The following is a 21,772-nucleotide window of genomic DNA, read 5'->3' as shown; positions in this document are numbered from 1 at the left end:
GGAGTGAGGGTTGCAGAGGCACTGAACACCCTGATCGTGTGACTGGGGTCTAAGCCGTATGTTAATGAGTGGGAGATCCACAGCCAATCAGAGTCCAGCGCAGACTCGGCCCAGTTTGACCAATAAACTGCAAGATCCATGAGGGGGCGGGAACTTTAAGCGTGTTGTTCTTCCGCTCGTGTAATCATCGAGGATTGTGTTTTAGCAAAGAGAAATGTTTAATCGGTTCGGCCCTTCTTTATTTAAGTCTGTGGCGGCCTTTTCTGCCGTCGCTGCGAACGTGTTTGCCTCGTATCTTGTTCATCGGAATGTGTTCAGGGCGCTACGTTGCACGAGTTGCTGTGGGCAGTTTATTTGTTTCAGACACGTTGTGCTTCAGTGATCGTGACCCTTCTTGCAGAAGACGATGGTGATGAAGAGCTCGTCTTTAAAAGAAGGAGCAAGACAGGACTGTCCAGTCCGGGGCATAGAGAGGTTAGTGTGTCTGCAGATGATCCAGGTGTTATATCAGCAACAGCTGAAGAGGTGGGAAGAGGTGTTTGTTTGGTCTACTTTAACCAGTAACCAGCTGGATTTGCTCCAGTCTCTCTCTCTAATGCTGTACCGTGTACATGAGAGATCTAGAAGGCAGACAGAAATATCATGTTGACTTGTGTGTTGATTATTTAGTTGTTAAACCATTAATGTTTATTTTCTTAGTCCTAGAATGTGCTTACAAACAATATAGATTTTGACTTGGTGTTTATGTATATTATGCCTGTACAGATCTTACACTCAGTCTCTTCTAGATCTCGTCGGTTTGCTGTATGTGATGTTTGTATGGTCTCTTTCTCTGTTTATTCTTACACTTGCTAACTCGATATGTAATGGTGGTGGGAGGTGTTGTGTTGGACAGCAGATGATCTCAGTTGTAGTGAACTGTGTTGTGCTCTTTGATCCCTCTGTCTGAGCTGCTCCTACACTGCTGTGGGTATTTTCTCAGGGCCGGCCTCTGGAGAATCTGTACTCAGCCTCAGGAATGGACACCGATATCAGCCGGCTGTCCCTTCGCTCCTTCATTCTGATACTTTATTTTAATACTGTACTGTTGTTCCACATAATAAAACACTACCAATCAAACATTGAGTCTCTTGTTTTTTATTGTCGTACACTCAGGCTTTCTTTCCAGTGTCCGTGGCTGAAATCGAAGAGTTTCGGGGGAACTTCTGACATGAGCTCTGTGCCTGTTGACGGACGGGGATCTCATGGAGAACACTGGAAGAGTAAAGCGTAATTATCCGCATGCAATACAAGTCTAACTGTGTTCTACACAGCAAAGTCAGATATACCTGCAGGCAGGCGAGGGGGAGCACAGAGACTCCCTGAAACACAGCTCACAGTGAAGCAGAGTCCTGTGCCGTAGGCAGGACTGACACCCACCCTGAACAGTGTGCAGGATCACAGCAGGACTCAGGGCAGCTCCAAGTACCTGTAATATGCAAGAACATCATGAATATAAAATACTTCTCAGCCAGCAGAGCTGTCGTTATTACAGAAGGGGGGCTGTTGAGAGCGGGACGAGTGAATCGCAGTTTTAAAGGTTTTGTGTTTGAAGGGGGGGGGCTCTATCGTCTCCCGGCACTGTGGCTCGTCCTGTAAGGCGCCGGGCTGCAGGAGGTGAGAGTCTGGGTTCGAATCCCCCGGTCTCCGCACATCCCAAACATTTTTTGAAAAATCCCGCAACAAAGTAGATGAGCAGAGATACTACTGTTAGAATCGCAAGAGGAGGGATACTTTTTAATTTTTTTTAATTATTATTTTTCGTTTAGCGAGATTTGAACAGATAAATATGTCCGCGGAGGTCTGTCAGATTTGGCAGGAAGTATAGCTCACTCAGCTTAAACCCCGACTCATACATCTCCACCCCGGAGCCCCGGGTTCGAGACCCGCCTGGCTCGGCTGTTATTTTTCTCTCAGCTTGAACTTGCGCTCTTCCGATTGGCTGTTCTCACACCCACCTCTTCCACACGCTGATTGGACACTATTAACACTGAACTCCGCCCTGCAGCACAGCCACACCCCCTACACCAATCACCATGGTGACGGGACGCGTTCCTTCAGCACAGCGGGGCGTCATCCTTCACCTACCTGGTTGCGAGTGTCCTCGGGCCGGCAGGGCTCTCTACGCGAGGGCGGGGATGGAGGCTGCAGTCTAGGCCGCAGGCCAGCGCCTCCCGGCTCCCCGACAGCGACAGTGCCCGGAGGCTGTAGCGCTGCGAGCCGCTTGGTGTGGCTGTTGACAGGGGGACCAGATCCACGGCTTTGTACACCCCTGTTCCCCGCCCCCCCACACCCTGTCAGAATAATCAAACTAAGTAACAATTACAACAAATAAAGATATAAAGCAATAAAACAATTACAATACACAGCAGTGTTAGTATACTGGTATCCACAGTCCCATCTCGGTCCCAGGTGTCTCTTAATTAGCTACCTTTCTCGTCCTTTTCGCGCTCATCAGGGGGTTCACGTTATAAATAGGGGCGGTCTGTCCTCCAGCTCCTACAGGTTGGGGTCCCGACCCAGGGTGGGGAGCGCGTCCGTGAGCGGAGACGGGCGGGGAGGTGGGGGCCGCGGCCGCGGTGGGGAGGGAGTCTGGCGGCCGGCCGGCCGGGAGACCGCGACTGGTACCTCGCTGCTCTCCCGGTACAGGCGCTTTGCTCGGCTGCTGGAAAACCGAAAACAAAAAGCGTTTCAATTTCTCATGCATGCACTAAACCTTTTTTGCAGGTTTCACCACAACAAGCAACGTTGTTCAAGGAGAAATTCGTTTATAGCAAGTTTTACCTCTCTCGCTTTAACCTTTACAGCAGGACGGGAGCAGCCGGCGTTTCGAGAGCAAGGTAAGCGGTTTCTCTCTCCTCTCACACCGGGGTTCAGTCTTCACACCGGGTCTCGCACGTCTGGGCTCCAGGGTCCTGCGGTCAGGTACCGGTAAGTCAAGCTACGAGTTTCCCAAGTTAAAGGCTATACAGAGCGGTCGGCGCGTCTTCATGCAAACCGGCTCCGGAGGATGAAAACCCAGCCGGACCCGCAGCTGCACAGAGTCCGGAACCACAAGGACCCGCTACCGTTGGATTCGCCAGGACCGAGAGTGGGCGATACCGATAAGCGACGAAGCCCCTGTGAAAGTGGTTTTCAGTCCTAAACGAGTCTTGAAGCTGCGCTTTCCTGACCAGGTCTCTCGGCTTCTAGGAAGAAGAGACTCGGACTCGCCTGTGGATCCGCCGCGGAGCTCCGGTCACTCGGTACACGGGTGGGTATGCGCTCAGGTCTCCACCCCAGGAGGACTCGACAGCCGCCCCTTAAAGCCCAGAGCCGCGCCCGGATACTCCACCAGCCTAGAATACAAACGAGAAAAAAGCGTATTTGACAGGTAAAACGAAAAAGAAAAAAACATCAATATGAAAGCCGTAGGTTCAAGTTTAACACCAGTTTTCCTCCGCAGACTTGAAGCCACAAGTCAGACCGTCCAACAGCTCCATCAAAGTAAGTTTCAATATAATTCACATTTAAAGCCCAGTGTTCTTGTACCGTCGTGATAAAGCGCCCCGAAAGTGTCCGCCCAGAAAAACGGTAAATTTTCGAAACTTTCTTCGTTTGCAAACTCGCTATTTAAAGGCGAAGAAGCGACCCGGCTGTCGGAACCGCTAAAAAGCCGCGGATTGAAGTCTAATTGCAGACTGACCGCACCTGCCTTCTCGTTCAGACTCGGCCAATAGAGGCGGCGGATCCCGGAGCTGCTCGTCTCGGCTGTTAACCAGCGAGTTCTCACACAGCCCGAGGGCAGAAATCCTGTTAACTGTGGATTTGAGTTCACATCGCCTGACAAGCTCAGTTAAGTATAAGGTTAAACCTTACTTGGTAAAAAGGTTTTAGTCGGAGCTACACAATTTGCAGCCCCTCCAGTGCACTGTACTGCGGTAATATGACACAACCAGCTCCTGAATTCTGATTGTATGAACATACTACCAATTAGGAATTCAATAGATCTGTGTACAGTAACTGGAATGCAGTGGACTGGAGAGGCTGCAAGTAGCTCTGACTCCAGAGCTAGATCAAGGTCCCACCTTCACAGTGCAATACCCTGAGACAGGATGGGCTCCCACACTGACACTACACTGCCCACTCATGCTCTTTATCCACCTCGAGGCAATGCTGCTCACAGGAAATCTAAATAAGCAACAAGCAAGAGTCAATCCCACACTGGGAAGGAGACAAGAAAAAGGTTCTGGCTGTGGAGTCACCTTGAGACAGAACAGGAGTCTGAAGAGGCTCAGAGACTGAAAGCAATAAGTTCTCATTAACCAGCAGGTCAAGGTGTGTTGAGGTAAAGATGCTAATTCGCCGCACTTCTTAAACCAGGTTCAATATTTTCAGTTTAGAATGGTTCCTGCTTTCTGACAGCATGCAAACCACATGGCAGCTCTCCTGCACTTGTGTTGGGGTGAACTCGACTGTCGCAGGGGAAGGAGCTGTTTTCTGGAGATGTGGTTAGTGTGTAAACATTATTCAGACACCAGGACTCTGCAGTGACCGTGTTAAGGATAATTGTAGCCGATTTCTTCAGTTGAGAGAACTCCACAGCCAGAATAAATGTCCCTATCAGTGGGGAATTCTCCCATACTTGTTCGTCTGCAGCTCCCACACTGAGCACATGGAAGCAAGCAGGCTTTTACTGCAGCTTGAACAATCATTTCTCGAAGAGCTTCAGCTGCCCTCACACCTAAAGTCCAATCTTTCTCATGGGCTAGAGCATTAATTCTAACAGCACAACATGCAAACAGATCACATTAATTCATGCCACTGCCCCTTTCACTCAGACCCCTCCTGTCAAGGTGTATTGATACAATGGGACACTAGATCATGCTGGGTTTCATTTGAAAGGTGTCCTGCATGAATATTGCAATGTCAACTTAGGCTTTACAGTCAAGCAATATGTACTGAACACAACAGTAATTTGAGGGATTATTTTACTTTTGGATTCTGTGCACACATTTGATCATATTCCAGTAAAAACATCCTTTGTTCTCAGTCCTGTATATTGAAGTAATTGGGACGCATTCATTTTAAGTAAATGAGGTCTGTGACCCAGTGAGTTCACTCAGTCATCATCCTAGAAATTCCTGCTGCCACTGAGTACTTTAGTCTTCAGGTGATCATACTTCAGTTAGTTCGTCCTGCTCCACTGGATTGAAAGCTGAATGCTAACTTGATCGTTGTAAGGTTTTTCAGTTCTCCTCCTGATGACCTCCTTGGTTGCATTACGAATTGTGACAGAATGCCACAACACCTGAATATTTGATGTGCATCCTCCAAGTTGAGATGTAGATGACATGTATGGTGTCTGACTAACACCACCTCTGATCCTAATCCTCACCCTGTACATGTGATCAACATCTGAGCTCAGGGGGGAGTGCAGAAGACATTGAGGTGTTGCTGAAGTTCTCGGCTCTGAATCCACAACACCCAGTACATTAGTGCTGAGGGAGGCGTAGAGGTGCAGAAATCTCCTCATGATCTCCCCAGGCCAGGCCATGACTCACAGGTGAGGTGCTGTTCTGTGGAGCATCTGCAGCTCCTTTCTGTCTGCACGCTTGAACCTTTCATCTCTGTATGAGCACATTCTGAAGCCTGATGGAGGTTATGTCATGGCCTGGGGATGCATGAGTGTCTCCAACTAGTTCTCTCATCTGTATTAATGCTGCTCATGATGGCAGCAGCAGAATGCTTTCTGTAGTTGACGGTAACATGGTCTCTAATGTAGAAGATGCCTCCATACTTACTGGAGAGTGATTCACCATGCAGCATGACAATAACTCAAAATAGCTGATCAGTGCAACCAATGAGGTCTTCAGGAGAAAACAGAAACTGTCCAAGTCTGGCTGCAGATTTCAATCCAGCTGAGCATGATGCAACTTGCTGAAGTACTCATTTCAAGCAAGAGCACCTCAAGAACGGGTAACTCCTCTTCTCCAGGGAAGACTCGGAGTACAGTTGCTCAGTTACTGACTTGTACTCTGAAATGTGTAGAGTGAAAGTGTGCCAATACATTAGAACATAGGATGAGGTTAAATTTCCCACCAGTCCTGCTGTTCATCACTCACAGAGGACTGAGATTATAGATTGCCAAGGTGAGCAGACTCTGACTGATCTCTAAGGTGAGCTGAAGTAGATATCCACACCCTGATATTATACAGGTACTCTTTCACTACACCAAGGAAACTGAGTTGATTGGCACTAATCCTGAATGCTGACAGCTTGTGACTACACCCCCATTTCATGTACCTTTTCCTCTATCCGGACTAATGTTCTGGATAATTTAAAATGAGAGCTGAAGTGTGGGGATCTATAGCACCTCCATATCTTTAGCAGGAACACCTCAGTCAGGATAGCAGCAGCAGAAAAGTGGACAGTCTAGTAATGGCCAAGCTACACTCCACATCTCACCCCACCTGAGCAGCAGTGTACATACTGAAGAACACCAAAGCCCTAAACCCTCAAGAATAGACACCTCTGTAGCTGCAAAGTGTCTCAGATCACACAGAGAACAGTGAGCTCATTGGGTCCAGACTGCAGGCAATTATTGCCTCTGTGGGCTCTACAACCCCATATGTCCCGATCTTTCCTGTTTGAAATGGCAGAGTTGAACTGTTTGTACTTGAATATGATCAAGTGTGTGCATTCAATTCCAGAACTGTATTCTACTGGATTCATTCATCTCCTGCTCACAAATAAAAATTGCTTGACTGTAAAGTTGTGGTTCATTGGTGGTGGGTACTGTGTCTAGACATAGGCTGAGTCCTGCTGTATTTAACAAATGCAGGGGCTTGACATGATTTGCTGTGAATCTGAGGTCCCTGTGCGCGGGAGCAATCTGAGACCTAGATCTCATCATGGGGAGCACTTGAGTAGTAGGAACAGCCCCTTACCTGTAGTTCACTGGAGCTCGATTATTCTATAACCAATCTTCTCCAACAGCCTGGATCCCATGTATGATCTGGTGCTCAGTAGCCCCGCAGTGTTCCGGGACAGATGTGATGTTGGTACACTGCAGCCACACCTTGCTTTGTGGGACCCCGGGTCATACAGATTGCTTAAAGCGCAACATTATTTTCAGAAAGCCAAGACAGACCTAAAACGAGCAAAAGTTTCCAACTTGAAAACAGGCAGCAGAATGTTGGTGCGCGTAGAACTAAATATTTTAAATCCTACAACATTAGAACCACAACCCAGGTCACACAAACAAACCGCAACTCTGTAAAACTCACTGACCGTAGATAGGAGTGAATGTTAAAATTAATAAAACGTAAGTCGTGTGGCTTCTACCCCTGGATCAAAAATATAGCGTCAGCATCACCCGTCACCTGCAGGAGACCGTCTGAAGGTCAGAACCATTCAGCCTTAGTTTCACTTTTCCCGACAGTAGGACGAGTCCGTGTCCCGCAAAGCGAGGTGCGCTGTACCGCCGAGTGACTCTCTGTGCTCCTCTGCCTCTCTCTCCTCACTGCATCTGCCTGCTGTCGCTTACCTGTTTTTCTTGCGTTTCAGGTCTCGCCTGGCTGCTGTCCCTGCCGCCCGGACAGAACCCATCCCGCACCGACCAGACTGCTGCGGCTGGAAAGGAAGTCACCACCACAGATGCGGTTACTTGTGATTCTGTAATGTGCTCTGTATTTTCTGTAACTCATCGTAACCAACAGTCTTTGATTTGTATGCTGCAACACTAAATAAAGAATTTCGAGTTCTGTCTTGTTTTCTTGGTAACATTATTTTAACACAAACATAAAACAAAAGGAGGAACACAAACACAAACCGAATATTAATGAAGGGGTGTGGCCAACAAAGGGCGTGGTGTTATTAATGAGGGGGGCGTGGTGCATTATTAATGAGGGGCGTCACTTATGCAGTCATACCGACCAATCAAAATGTTTGGGTTAAAGCCCACCCCACAATTTTTACCCTCACATGATTGGTCAAATTCCACAACCACGCCCATGTCCCGCCCCACAAGAAATCTGATTGGAAAGGACTTAGGACTATGATTTTAAAGTCATACTCCATGATTCTAATTGGTTGAAAGACATGTCAATCAAAACACCACACCCCCAACTATGACACTGTTCTAAATGGGTGTGTTTTTAAGATTGACAAGACATTGAGTCCAATCACAAATGACTGTCTCCAAGCCCTGCCCTGGGAGTGCTTTGTTTAATGTTAAAGACCTTTAATTAACTCATACATAATCAATGTACTCATTATAATTACTTAGCATAATTTGACATGTAAACTACAGAATAAAAAGTTAATCAGCAACCCTTTCAATGTTTCAAATCTCTGAAACATTTAAACATTTTAGATTAACACAATGCAAAAGGCATCATGACATATTCTTTGAAAACAACTTATTCAAGAAAGACAAATAATCAAGAATTAAAATAAATTTGAACTTTATTTTTATTCAGTATAATGTAAACATGCATTTTAGATACTTCAAAATCAAACTTGAAATCGTTTTTTGCCAGTTGAAAAAGTTAAACAAAAAATAAAAAAATACATACAGTTCATATAAAAAAAACGTGAAAAATGTACATGCAAATAAAGAGTTTTAACGCCGACATGAACAGTATAGCATTTTTACGCATTCAAGTATTTGTTTGGTACAAAGTAAACACGAAATATATCTGGAAAAAACACCATCCAATACAATTGCTTTTAAATTTAGTTCAATTTAACAACATACATATTAATAGCTCATTAGTATACAAGCAGCTGACGCCTGATTATAATATACATCTAATATGCAGATTTAAATGCAAATGAGGGTGTCAACACCGACGTCTTACTAATAAAACAAAAGTAAAATCACTTTTTAGTCCCTTAAGCAAAGTGAACGTTTTTGCTTAGTATAAACATTACATTCTCGATTCAGAATTCTAGCGAAAACCACATTATACATTAACAACGCAAATGCAAATTAGCTCATTAACATACAAACGACCGTCCTCTAATTTTAATAAATGCAAATTAGCTCCCGTCGCCATCTTGCTGATCAAACGCAAACAACAAAAAAATCGCTTTATACTCACGAGCTGGAAGTCAAGGGGGTCCGATATATCGCCGCAGGACTTCCGCACGGTGTTCTAACGATCTCACTAAAAGAGTAAGCCAAAAAAACAATAAAAATCGAGAAAACACCATTCAAAACGCTCAGCTCCTAATTTTGCCAGAACTTCCGGAAAAAGCCGTCACGGGGGCGTGGCTAATTTAAATAAGAGCAGCCTCGGCCAATCAGAATTCTAGACGTCACGCTGCCCAGTCCCGCCTCCTTGACACAGAGGGTGGGGTTGGACCGCCCTCATGCGTTGGGAGGACGAACTACAAATTTGTTTAATTGTAAAATCGCCGCTATATATTGAATATTAATAAAGGGTTTTGGTGGGCAGGGCCACGACAGATGTCGTCTCGCCTGTTTATTGGTCATTGTGGCTCCACGGCCTATAAATTCTGGCCCGTCCGTTTATCCTCCTTACGCGCGAGGGCCGGATAACAGAGAGGGTAGTAAGTATCGTGTGCAAACGCGTTTTAAGCTTTACTACTTTGTGCATTGACACCTGTATGACATTATTGTGCCCGCGATAGTTTGGAAATGTTTTGTGAGAATTTTCTCTGTGTATTTCTTATTCTTATTCTTATTTCACCGGGCTGTGCTTCAAACTGTCGGGTGAATGCTGTGAATATTCGCCCCTCTAATGTCCTGCAAACCCTGCTCTTCAACTCTGACTAACAAACCTCACTCCTTTCTCTCAATATCGCGCACAAAACCACATATTCGGGCAGTCTAGCGGAACCATGTTTGAGTCGAGAGGGAAGTTTCAGTATTTTCTCTCCAGCTCTCTCACTCTGGAGCTCGACAAGGACTCGTGGTCTCAGTAATAGTGAAGGATGTGTTTTATTGCTGCCTAACAATTGACTTTAAACCTGAAACGTTCTCTTTTAAGCTGTCCTGTGTCACAGAGCCTCTCTCCCTCTATCTCAATGTATTATTTTACCTTTCTATGCTTCTTCCTCTGTCACTAATGTTCCAGATCTCTTCAAATAAAAGCTGAAGATTCACATGAAGTCTGACAACCACAGGAGTATTGTGTGTCTTAAGCGCTCCCTCTGGGTTCAGATGTTGATGGCATGTCCACTCCCTAACCCCACTACTACCCCAGTCCTCACTCTTCTACATGTGATCAACATCTCAGCTCAGAGGAAGAGCTGTCCATCACTAAATCAGAGCTCAGACTGCTGCAAACCAAGCAATTAAGAGAGAGATGGAGCCCCGTTGTGGCAGAATACTTGAAACTTGTTTGAAAATGAATCAACACAAAATATTAGAGAGCTTTAGAGACTTTAGAAATATTCAATTTCCAAGTCCCCAAGACTGCTTGTGCTCTCTACCTGTTCCCCTCGCTGTAACTTTCAGGGCACTGATCTCGTGGAGGATTGTGATGGGGCATCTTGGAAGCTCCCTCTGTCTCCTGACCCTTCCTCCATCAATCTCACTCATTCCCTCTGTCCGATTGCCCCCGTCTCTCTCTCTCACTGTTCAGCTGACCCCGGGTCCATACCTGTTGTCGGCGCTGCCTCTGACACAGTTCGTCTCCTCCTGGTCTGATGAGGCTGTGGATTGACGTGATCAAACCTCCTCCTGAGTCTCATCACCCAGGACTCCAGGTGAGTCCCCACTCTGACTCTTCTACCTCATTGTTCAAACAAGTAAATCTGGATTTCAAGCTGAAAGATGAAGGAGAAACAGTTTTGCTTTTTCAGGTGATCCTGTCTATTTTTCAGTGTAATTCATCTTGTTCCTTTGCAGCCAACACACACTGAAACAGCTCCCCACTCCAACATCTACATATTTAAAGGTTTTATGTTTTATCTTTCCATTGTTTTCACTGTTCTGGATCCAGTGTCATTTCCTTTATCTGTGTGTCCTTCTTCAATCCCTCCTGAAGATGAAAGATATACTGCCGAAGGCTGCAGATACACAGCCTGTGACTTTCTACTTGATCTTCCAGGTGAATACAAACTGAAACCCCTGAACTCCATGTTTCCATTATGTTATGGATTCATTTTCTCCTCGTCTCCTGAGCTCTCACTTATTCACACAGAGTTAATTTCCATCAGCCCTTTGCAGTCAAGACCACCAAAGCAGTGAACTGACCCTAGCAGCAGCCACAGGAGTTGTGAGAAAGTGTGTACGAGTTCAATCTGTTTTAGTTTCTTCCTGTCTCCCTGGTGCTCTGTATACTTTACTCAGACACTGTGTAAAATGTCGAGTGCTGTGCAAAATAAAGATTCAACTTTCATGTACTCCTGATTCCCTCACTATGAGCCCCTTCCTTCTCCAGCAACGTTGAGGTATTATCTGTGTGTATGAACTAGATACAACTGTGTACAGCTGCTTCTTGGGCTAGAATTGTCAACTTGATCCATTTTGAGTGTTTCTGTATAGTTAGTAGTAAAGTCTTTATCTATGGAAGTTAATTGAATGAGCTTTGATTTCACTTAAGTTTGTTCTCTAGAAAGTTTTTTGGTTGTTTTCACTGAACACTTCTGAATTATGTACTATTAGCTTTCATTCTCCCTGTCAGTTACTTATTGAGGCTGTTCAATCACTTCAGTCTGTATAACTGAATGGAACTGATGTCACAACTTCCTTAGACCTCAGTAAAGCCTGTTTTCTATTAATCACCATTCTGCTGTGAGTTTTTCAAAGGTTCTGATCTTTTGGGTATTGGTAACAGATTTCTAGATCTCATCCTGACTTTGTGTCATTTTTGAGACAATTCATTCTCAGTTTATGGTAGCTGACTGAATTTGTACTCTAGTTTTGAGAACTATTGTCCTTGATTATTGTGAATGCCTGTTTATGCACTTGTGTTAAGCTCTTCTGTCTGAAGGTGAACTTGTCCGACGTCTCAATGTGAAGTGTCTGTGTATAGTTTGGAGATCTGTATATTCTGTTTTACTGAGAAAGTCATTTTATTCATCTACTGGTATTAAACTCCTCTTGTGTCTGACTGGGATCTTCTCCGGCTCTCAGCCCCTCCTGCACTGCTGTCACCCTGACCTCCCAGACGCAGGTGCTCTTACCTCCCCTCCTGTCCTGCCAGAGTCTTCTCCTCGAGCAGGGACACAGTCTGCTCCTTCCCTCCCATTCTGATCCCCGCAGGCTCATTCGCAGCCTTCTGGAGAAGGGAGCACAGTGGAGGAGGTGAGGGGACTAGTAGGAGAATCTCCTCCCTCTGGACCGGCACTTCAGCCCTCAGAGCCAGGGCCCCTGTTCTTCCACCAGAGACTCTTAGTGTTTGTGCACAGCGCCAGCAGGAGTAATCACTCCCTTCCAGTGTCCTGCCCCACTCGGTTCCACAGGCTGGGAGAACACTTTCTCAAGGGAATATTTGGAATCAGTATTTGGATGCTCAAGCTGAGCCCTTCCATGTGAACCAGTGATCTGAATCACTTATTTTGAGCTCATTTTAAGCCTCTGCAGAAGAGCACACTGAACCTGTGAAAGACTGCACTGTCACCATACAGCAACACTACTGACTGATTGAAATATAGCAGTACTGGGGCTCCACAGGGGACTGTCCTTGCTCCGTTCCTGTTCACCTTTTACACCTCTGACTTCAGGTACAACTCTGAGACGTCATCTGCAGAAGTTTTCGGATGATTCTGCAATTGTGGGGTGTATTGGAGAGGGGAGGGAGGAGGAATATAGGAGCTTGATTACCAATTTTGTGGAGTGGTGTCATCTTAACCATCTCCAGCTTAACACCAGCAAGACCAAAGAAATTATCTTTGACTTTCGAAGGAATAAGTCTCCGCTGAACCCTGTTTCCATCCAGGGTGAGGACATAGAGGGCATACTTAGGGGTACACCTGGATGATAAGCTGGAGTTGTCTGGTAACACTGACGCCCTGTACAAGAAAGGTCAGAGCCAACTCTATTTTCTTAGGAGACTCAGGTCCTTTGGTGTGTGTGGAACACTGCTACACATTTTTTATGAATCCGTGGTGGCAGCTATCTTCTACGCTGTGGTGTACTGGGGCAGCAGCATCATGACAAAAGATGCAAATAGGCTCAATAAACTCCTCAAGAAGGTTGGCACTGTGCTGGGGATGAGCCTTGACCCCATGGATGTGGTGGCTGAGAGGAGAATGCTGACCAAGCTCACAGCCATCATGAACAACACCTCTCATCCGCTTCATGGGACTGTTACTGGGCAGCGGAGCACTTTTAGCAACAGGCTGCTCCAGCTCCGGTGTCCAAGGGAACGTTTCCGCAGGTCTTTCCTCCCAGCGGCTGTCAGGGTGTGTAACGCTGCCCTAGGCTGGGACTGCTAGCCCTTCATCTGCTCCTCTATGGACAGCATGTTTACTCCATTGTACTTTTTGGACTGTATAAACCTATGCACATTTTGCACATATTTTATTGTTTTTACAGTGACTATGATCAGCACATTGTGCACACACCTATGTATTTATTTATTTTGTTTGTCTTTTGTTTTATAACTAGTCTGTTTTGCTTGTCTTGGGCTGGACTGCTGTAACACATCAATTTCCCTACGGGATTAATAAAGTATTATCTATCTATCTAAATATGGATTGGGGTTCAGCTGCGTTCATGAGGAGTTCTAGGTGTTTTAGTATTAGTGCTCAGGATGAGGCTGGGAGTTACTGCATTTCTCAGTCTGTAGTAATAAGAAAACATTTTTATATTACACCTTTGAAAGCAGCTTCCCAACGTGTTATATAGTAAATAAAAAGCAATTCTTATCCTTTAACCAGGGCAGTTTCTGTGCTGTGTGATTGCCTGAAGCCTCACTGGAAGGGTCTGATTTGGTTATGTGCAATGAGATGGTTATTTAATTCAAAAGCAGCAGCTCGTTCTAAGCTTTTAGCATGAATATAGCAAGAAAACAGCAGGTGATCTTGTCCACTCGCTCATGTGGGAATAACACTGTATCTGCAGTCAGGTCACACACTGTGTGCTTGGAAACTCACAGCTGGTTCTGAAGGTGAGGGACAGCATTGGCATCAGGTACTGCAGTCAGGTCTCTGAGTAAAATACTGTGCAGAGTCTGGAATGCTTTCACTAGTATTGAAACAAATTTGTTTAGAGTTTTCCTTTACTGAAAAGTACCCTGTTATAGATAATAAAGTGTTTATAGCATAACCATGGACATCTTAAGACTGAACAGGAGCCTGAAGAGGCTGATTGATTATTTGTACAGTGTGATAAATTAGTGCAGATAAAACCAAGAATAATCAATGGCGCTAGCAATCGTTTTAATTACATTTCTGTTTTTCATTTTATTTCTCTTGTATTACTTCAGTCTTGTTTGACCAGCTATGCACAGTAACTGCCACTGATCAGACCCAGTACAGCTCTGTATTTCAGCTGGTCAGTGGAAATTACAGTGAAGTGGACACATATAAAAACATACTCAAGGCGACAGTATTTGTACTTAATACAGAATACAGTATATAGTATGGAATAATTCCTGGAAGATTATACAGCACTGTATTGGGCACAAAACTACCTCAAGGTCTGTTAAAGTATGGTAAGAACTGATTTAGTAAAAACAGCAACTGATCTATCCTAACAAAGATACCAAGAGAAAGTGGGATCAATTTCAAATAACAGGAAGTAAACCTGAGTTTGAAATGAACTGATCTGTCACAAAAGACACATTGGTCAAATTGGTAAAAAAGGAAGATAAGCGTGGATTATACAGAATTCCACAGATAACTACTAAACAAAGTTAACAATTCCAGCGATAATGAGCTCACCTGCTATCTGAGGGCATCTCCACTGCGCAGGTATGGGACTCAGCTCCTGGCGCAGGTGAGACTGGGGGGTGATGACATCATGTAGACCCCACCCTGCAGGAACAGGGAGAGTTTGATTCAGATATCTTTACCACTTCTTGGATAAATGCTGGGGGAATTAGTCATTTGACAACAGCAAAGTTTTTTTTTTATATTGCAAGTCATCAACTTTTTTTAAAAGAGACACATGCACGTTCTTCTGATTTGAACTTCTGGGATAATCGATGGGGAAGTGATGCTCGGTTCTCATCATACTGCAGAGATTGCAATTTTAAGGCTGTATTTCAGCGCTAAAACTATAAGCAGTAAAATTAATCATTTAAGGAAATGGATAATTATGACAGTAGTTCTTCCCAGGCAAATGTTTGTTTCTGCTTCATGGTTAATAAGGGATGGAATAATATGCTTATTAAATGGTTAATAAGGTCTGTACTGAACATTAACTATTGACTTTCAATTAGTAGGAAGGCTGACTCTAAAGTGTTAAAGTTGATTTGGAGGAATAAACCCATTACCTTAGAAAAGATAATGATTTGTCAAACACAGGCAGAAGGAGGCTTTAAGGTTTAAGACTTTAGAACAACTTATACTATTTTGTAGATCTGTGATATATACAGTATGATCTAATTACGTTTCTCAGGAAGTAAGTGATACAGAGTTTTTACTTTGATGTAATTTTGATGCTGGAAAGATCCCCCTGAAACACTGCTGCTTCCATAAACAAATACTCCTCACATGGACTCTTACAGTATATATAATCATTCCCTCTCAGGTATACCATCTGGAATCATAGAGATATAAAGTTTTGAAGTAAAACATTGTGCTTTGAAAACTGGGTTACAAATTGCAATGGGTAAATCAATGGATGTTTATGAGGAAATATTTACACTGAATATGTTTTAAGAAATTGTGATAATAGTCCATCAGAAACTTTGAAATAATTTACAGCCTGTATTAGACTGCAAGGACACGATGTATTGAGGTGTAGTCGCAATAAATATTTAAAATCCCTTTTGCAAGTTGACAATATCTTGTCAATTAAACTAGTTTTAAAAACATCGTTTGGGAAACTAATTGACTGGAATAAAATATGGATGATGCCAAGCAAATGTTGTATAAGGTTAAGGAGGTTTCATAAAGAATTGTATTTCAAATTCACCTTAATGACACGTGTTATGGATAGCTTTAAAATTGATACAGATGATAAAAGCTATGTCTTTTGCAAAAGCAACCCAGGAACTTTACCACATTTGTATTGGTTATGTACAGTTATAGACGCATTCTGGGTGGATGTGCAAAAGTATATAAGGAAGGATTCTAATATTAACATTTCTTTTAGAGACATAATTGTTATGTTACTTTTTCATCCCATTGAAAACCCTTCAAAAAATATAATTTGTCATTGTATTGTCAATCTAAAACATACATACTGTAAGGACAAGCCTCCAGACTATTCCTAAAGGTAAGAACGTGAAAGCTGTACAGTCTTTATTTCCCTTATATAACCCTTTATTGTAAAATGCAACTGTATTATGGACCCCTGATGATGTTATACAGTATGTACTCTTGCATATATATTTATTGTTGTTGCAATCAGCAAAAAGTTTTGTTCAGACAGATCTGAGCTCTGCACTAGCACTAGCTTTCTGATGTCTTTCTCCACACAGCTCAGCGGCTCCCGACTCCCCGACCCCGACAGCGCCGGAGCCCGGAGACTGTAGCGCTGCGAGCCGCTTGGTGTGGCCGTTCACAGGGGGACCCGATTCACGGCTCTCTACAACCCAAACCCCTTTAGGATAATCAAACCAATTAACACTCAAAACAGTTTATTACAGCATATAAGGTTAAAACAATTACAATATACTGCGGTGATATTATACTGGTATCCACAGTCCCAGCTCGGTCCCCGGTGTCACAATTACCTTTTTCGCGCTCATCAGGGTTCAGGTTATAAATAGGGGCAGGTCTGTGCTCCAGACCCGTGCAGCAGGCTTTGTTTGCAAACTCGCTATTTAAAAGCGACCCGGCTGTCAGAACAGCTAAAAAAACGGCGAACTTCAAGTCAAATTGCAGACTGACCGGACCTGCCTTCTCAATCAGACTCGGCCCATAGGGGCGGCGGATCCCGGAGCTGCTCGTCTCTGCTGTTAAAAAGGCGAGTTTGCAGACAACCCGCCTGCAGAAATCCTATGAGAAAATTCAAATCCCCTAACAGGAACAATTAAGTACAAAATCTCATTTGGGGAAAATTTAGTCGAGCAACTCATCTTGCAGCCTTTCCGGTGCACTCCCCTGCAGTAATCCGACACAACAGCTCCTTAATTACTGCTGATCCTGTCAGTAATATCAATCAACCGCACTGGGTGCAGCTACACTGTAATGCAGTGGACTGGAGAGGCCGAAAGTAGCTCCAATTCCAGTATCAAGGTCCCACCTTCACACTACAATACCCTGAGACAGGATGGGCTCCCACACTGACACTACACTGCCCACTCGTGCTCTTTATTCACCTCAAGGCAACGCTGCTCACAGGGAACGCAAATAAAGGAGAAACAGGCGTTGACTCCACACTGGGAAACGGACACCTTGAGACAGAACAAGAGTCTAAAGAGGTTCAGCGACCGAAAGCAATCGGAGACGGTTTTCCTCTCTGCCACAGCTCAGCTCTGGTGAGAGACTGGGATATTATTGACTCTGGCACCGTTTCTCAAAGCAATGGAGCTCTCTGTAGCTCTTTCAGGCTCAGTGTTGGCCTCACGGCTGTGTCCCTGACCAGTTTCGTCCTAAATTGAATATTATTGTGCCTTCCTCCTAATCTGGGTTGTTCTAACATAGCCAGTGATTTAATAAAGGAGTTTGGGCTGTTTTAAATCTACAAACATCACCGAGGTGTTTTGAAATCTCCTTGGTCTCCAGCAGGTGAATATATTGTCTTGAAATTCACTGCCTGTTTGAGGGCATTGATCACACTTCTCAGTAGCTGTGAGGAAGAGTCCTATATCTACTGAGCCTTCCATGATCTTCCTCCATCAGTCCCTCTGACTGCCCTCGGTTTCCCGTCCCTCTCCAACAGGGGCTCATGGTCCAGCTGGGTTCCGTGTCAGAAGTCTGTGGCTCACGGTGTGTCCAGGAAAAGTGATGGTCCGGCTAGATTCTGTTGCAAGGGACCGCGTCTCCAAATAAGATGATAGTTATCTGACACCTATTCTAAATAAATGCAGCAGAAAAGGATCCACAATGTAATGCTTGTTCTGTTTTTTAACCACATTATCAGTCTCCTGAGAGACTGTCAAAAATTGCCAATGCCGACTATATTTCAAGTCGTCACGGCGGGGTATTGGGAAAAGTTTTCAACTAGCAATAATCGCGCCTCGGATAAACCTCATTGGCTACGATACTGCCACTGCGCAAAGCTGACGAGTTAACCCCGTCCGCCAGGACCGGGACTCTTCCCGCTGAGCCCCCTATTATGGTGTTGTTTTCATTCGCACATCAGAAAGTTCTGCAAACGTCTACAAACCAAAAATAACAAGGAGTCCTAATCTGTCAGCTATCTTTATATGCCCTTAGTTAATATAGCTCTTAATTGCTTTAATAAGAATTGCTCAAGAAATACAGTGAGCGCAGAGCATGACGGGTGAAAAGGTTGTATTACGTCGCCATCTTGCGCGTCAGACTGCTGGCAAGAAGCAAAACCGGAAGAAGGGAAACCCTTTGTGGCCGAAGGCGTTTTTTTTCCTCGTTTCATACCCATACAGGCTGTTCATACAGCTATAAATCGATGTAGTATTTCTGCCTAATTGGAAGCTAGTCGATAAAAATTGTATTTCAACCTAAATGTCTTCAAAGCGAAGACGTTTTCCCTCTGTAAACCGAAAACGTAAGGCTGTTAATACAACACTGAAAATAGTTTTCTTATTTCACAGCTGACTGATTGAGACAAAGATCGAGGGCCGATTTCTTTGGTGTTCGCTAGTTTACAGACTTTAGTCTGTACTAGGTCTCTTTAAGAGTATAGATTTAAAAACAGGCAAAACAACAAAGCGACTATAAAAATAAAAATGCCTCGATGCCGGTGTTCACTGACAATTGCTTGATTAACGGAGCTTTACGATTCAGTGAAACATTTAAATATTATTTTGGACAAAACGTAGCGTTTAATTTTACAAAATTATATTATACTAGAATGTAGACTGTTCCGACTATAACAAAAGAAAATAAGCCTGAAAAGACCTCTTTTGTGTGCAGGGCGGGTCCTAGTTTAGCCTCCAGCAAACAGCCCTTCAGATGGTAAAACTTTTCTTTACCTTTTTTAAAGCCGCTTTAAAACTAATGTCTAATAATTCAGTCTATACGGCCGCCCAACCAATTTTCATGAGCTCAATCAAGAACATTTTCGGAACAGATTTATACGCAACAGCGAGATCAATTTGACGTTTTTATTTGAGTTGGACTAAAATATAAGATCGTTAATCATATTTTTTTATAACAAGTCCCCCCTCATCACAAACTGGGGTTGCTTTAACTTCTGTTAGGACGAAAATCTAAATCTAGAAAGAAATGAGAGAGCTCTTCAATGAACTTTAACGTGCATTTATACAAGATACAAGATAAAAAAAAAACATTTTGGGTCAATTCCAACGAACTGAAAGCAGCGTATTTAACTGGAGTTCAACACCTAGTCAGCAGCTCTGTGCTAGCTTAATGCGCCAGTTTAAAACCAATTGCAACGAATTTGGCCGATAAAATGAGTCCGCAGCTCTAAACCTATTTTCGATTACAACGAACCCACAGTAACAACTACCGCCCTCTAGCATGTTACAGAAGCAGAAGACCAGCTTAAACCATCTCTTCATATGGGTTAAACTCTGCAGCGGACTCACCAGAACACTTGTTCCCGAAAATCGTCCCTCAGTGATGAATTTCGTTTGAACATTATTGTAATATTTAACTAACATTGCCTTCCGGACACACCACAACTATTCATAATGAAGTTTATCAATAAACGTGTTGATTATTGATTCATAGTCAGCAGCTGTATTGTAGGTGACGCATGTGGAATCTGTAGTGTGCGAGAGTGAATTTTCAGATATCGCGGGGAGTGAAGAGAACCAAAATGAACGAAAAACCTTTAAATTGGGTGGAAGTGTTCTGCCACAGCTGGGTGTTGATTGAACAGATTAATTGCATTTCCTATTGCGGCGGGACTCTACACTTGGGGTTTCTCGGGGAAAGGCAGGGATACTGGGGTTCTGGGGGTACAGTTGTGTAGGCAAATGTAAGGGCACGTTAAAGATAAACGAACTATCGCCAGTTCCGACGAACCTTCTGGTATCTGCGGCTCTGGTCCAATAATAACAGCGGTGAAAGAGGCGGAAAGTCTCTTCAATAGACTCGGTCAATAGCAAGGCCGGGTCGGACCGGACACGCCCAGTGCCGGTGTGGCTCTTTAACGGACACTCGGACCACGCGAGAGGCAAGCAAACCTCCGTTTTAAACTCCCAAAGGTCAGAGGGACAGCGATGAAACTGAAATAAAAAAAAAAAGATCTATTACAGAAGTTCCCTCATCTTACCTTTTTTAGAGCTACGAATGTTTTTTTTTTAATTGCAGACCACACCCATTCCCACGAGCTAGCACCTTTTATATTAATCTCAATTCAGTTGAAGACCTAAAATTGCTAAAGCTCTTGGTCACGTATCAGCTGGGGGGTTTTGTAACGCGCTGCCAACGCCGCTGTCATGAACAGGCAGTCGTCGCTCAACGCGCCTGTGACTTGTCTTGCTACCTCACACGGAGAAGATCCACAATCATCAATTAAAAAAAACCCTTACTGCAGATGAAGCACTACAAATGTAGCCCCTGAAATGGCGTAGCACTTCCATTTACACTATTGCTGATACAAACGTAGCTCATGCATACAGCCAAAACGGCGATATGCTCGCTCCTTCGTGTGAAGGATCTCCGTGTGAATCTGGATCCGTCCTCAATGACAATACAAGCGGCTAGGACGTGACGCGTTTGTTTCGAGACTAATTGCAGTTGAGTATACTTACTGATTAGATTATTTAAAGTGTTCTTCTGCAGAACGGCAAGGATGCTGCGCCTTCTGCACCGTCCTGAGCACAAGCCCAGCTGGTCTCCCACTGGGTTCTGCAATTATATTTTCGTTCCTTTTGAGCTCAGAGCTGGACACAATCTCCAGATAATCCCGTTTTAACTCGTCCGGAATTTAGTTCGCAAAACTGCGGGCGAAATCGGAGGGTTTGTGGCGATTAGAAATGAACAGAATCCAACCTCCTGCGAAAGCTCGGTTTGTTATCCTGCGTGTCCGAGAGGCAAAGCGACTCGGAACACCTGTTCTAAACTCGCGTCACCAAACCCCAAACCGGCACAGGGTCTGCTCACCCACTGCTTCTGCTTTCTTCTGTTAACCCCCTTTTACGGTTTGTTAAATGTTTATTCCTCAATTTTAATTAACCAGAGTGATTTTCATTTGATCCCCTCTCTCGTAGCCCGCACACAGCTGTGAAGTTTTACATTTCAGGACCACTTTAGTCGTACCAGTAGTCTACAATGTATCCCGACCCAATGACAAAACACGGCTTTTAGCCCTCATTTCTAACACTCAGGCCAGTTATAAGGCGGAAAGGTTCATAAGCATGCAGTTCGATGTATCTAAGGCTTAATAATGCTTAAAGTTACTCACCTCATGGGTGTATCAATCGGAAAGACGCTAACTAGTGACATCACTGCTCTAGGGCAGCAGCACAGGAACTCAGTGACAACCGGCGAGATTGGAATTCACTTTTCACGGTCTTGTAAACGTATTTGATGTATTAGTACATTT

At 44.2% G+C, this 21,772-nt stretch overlaps 4 long non-coding RNA genes and 1 other non-coding gene across 13 annotated transcripts; 3 read left to right on the top strand and 2 right to left on the bottom strand.

Annotated features, from left to right (window-relative positions):
* Positions 1–15: 15 nt before the first annotated feature.
* Positions 16–1,119, top strand: LOC148640950 (uncharacterized). Its single transcript, XR_015929990.1, has 2 exons — positions 16–474; positions 983–1,119. It is a non-coding gene; the product is annotated as an uncharacterized LOC148640950 (long non-coding RNA).
* Positions 1,120–1,121: 2 nt separating this feature from the next.
* On the bottom strand, positions 1,122–21,314 carry LOC148640946 (uncharacterized). Of its 8 annotated transcripts, XR_015929975.1 has the most exons (14): positions 20,979–21,314; positions 20,248–20,450; positions 14,884–14,976; positions 12,181–12,275; positions 10,653–10,818; positions 9,126–9,191; positions 7,568–7,653; positions 6,969–7,171; positions 3,253–3,377; positions 2,824–2,954; positions 2,471–2,704; positions 1,873–2,311; positions 1,329–1,468; positions 1,122–1,254 (listed from the first exon to the last, which is right to left on the bottom strand). It is a non-coding gene; the product is annotated as an uncharacterized LOC148640946 (long non-coding RNA). The 8 variants fall into 8 exon arrangements; XR_015929972.1 differs by having other exon boundaries at positions 9,126–10,818; XR_015929977.1 differs by having other exon boundaries at positions 1,122–1,241; positions 9,126–10,818.
* LOC148640949 (uncharacterized) lies at positions 3,327–7,793 on the top strand. 2 transcript variants are annotated; one of them, XR_015929988.1, is made up of 4 exons: positions 3,327–3,412; positions 3,485–3,525; positions 3,746–3,873; positions 7,588–7,793. It is a non-coding gene; the product is annotated as an uncharacterized LOC148640949 (long non-coding RNA). The 2 variants fall into 2 exon arrangements; XR_015929987.1 differs by having other exon boundaries at positions 3,373–3,525.
* Positions 9,477–12,085, top strand: LOC148640948 (uncharacterized). The gene is made up of 3 exons (XR_015929989.1): positions 9,477–9,597; positions 10,635–10,758; positions 10,995–12,085. It is a non-coding gene; the product is annotated as an uncharacterized LOC148640948 (long non-coding RNA).
* Positions 18,197–18,337, bottom strand: LOC148640947 (U4 spliceosomal RNA). The gene has a single exon (XR_015930492.1). It is a non-coding gene; the product is annotated as a U4 spliceosomal RNA (small nuclear RNA).
* Positions 21,315–21,772: the final 458 nt, after the last annotated feature.

Source organism: Lepisosteus platostomus, chromosome 25 (genome assembly GCF_059453375.1).
Source record: "Lepisosteus platostomus isolate fLepPlt1 chromosome 25, fLepPlt1.hap1, whole genome shotgun sequence".
Classification (NCBI taxonomy): domain Eukaryota; kingdom Metazoa; phylum Chordata; class Actinopteri; order Semionotiformes; family Lepisosteidae; genus Lepisosteus; species Lepisosteus platostomus.
The sequence above is the reverse complement of the archived record's forward strand: the minus strand, read 5'-3'. Positions and strand labels throughout refer to the sequence as shown.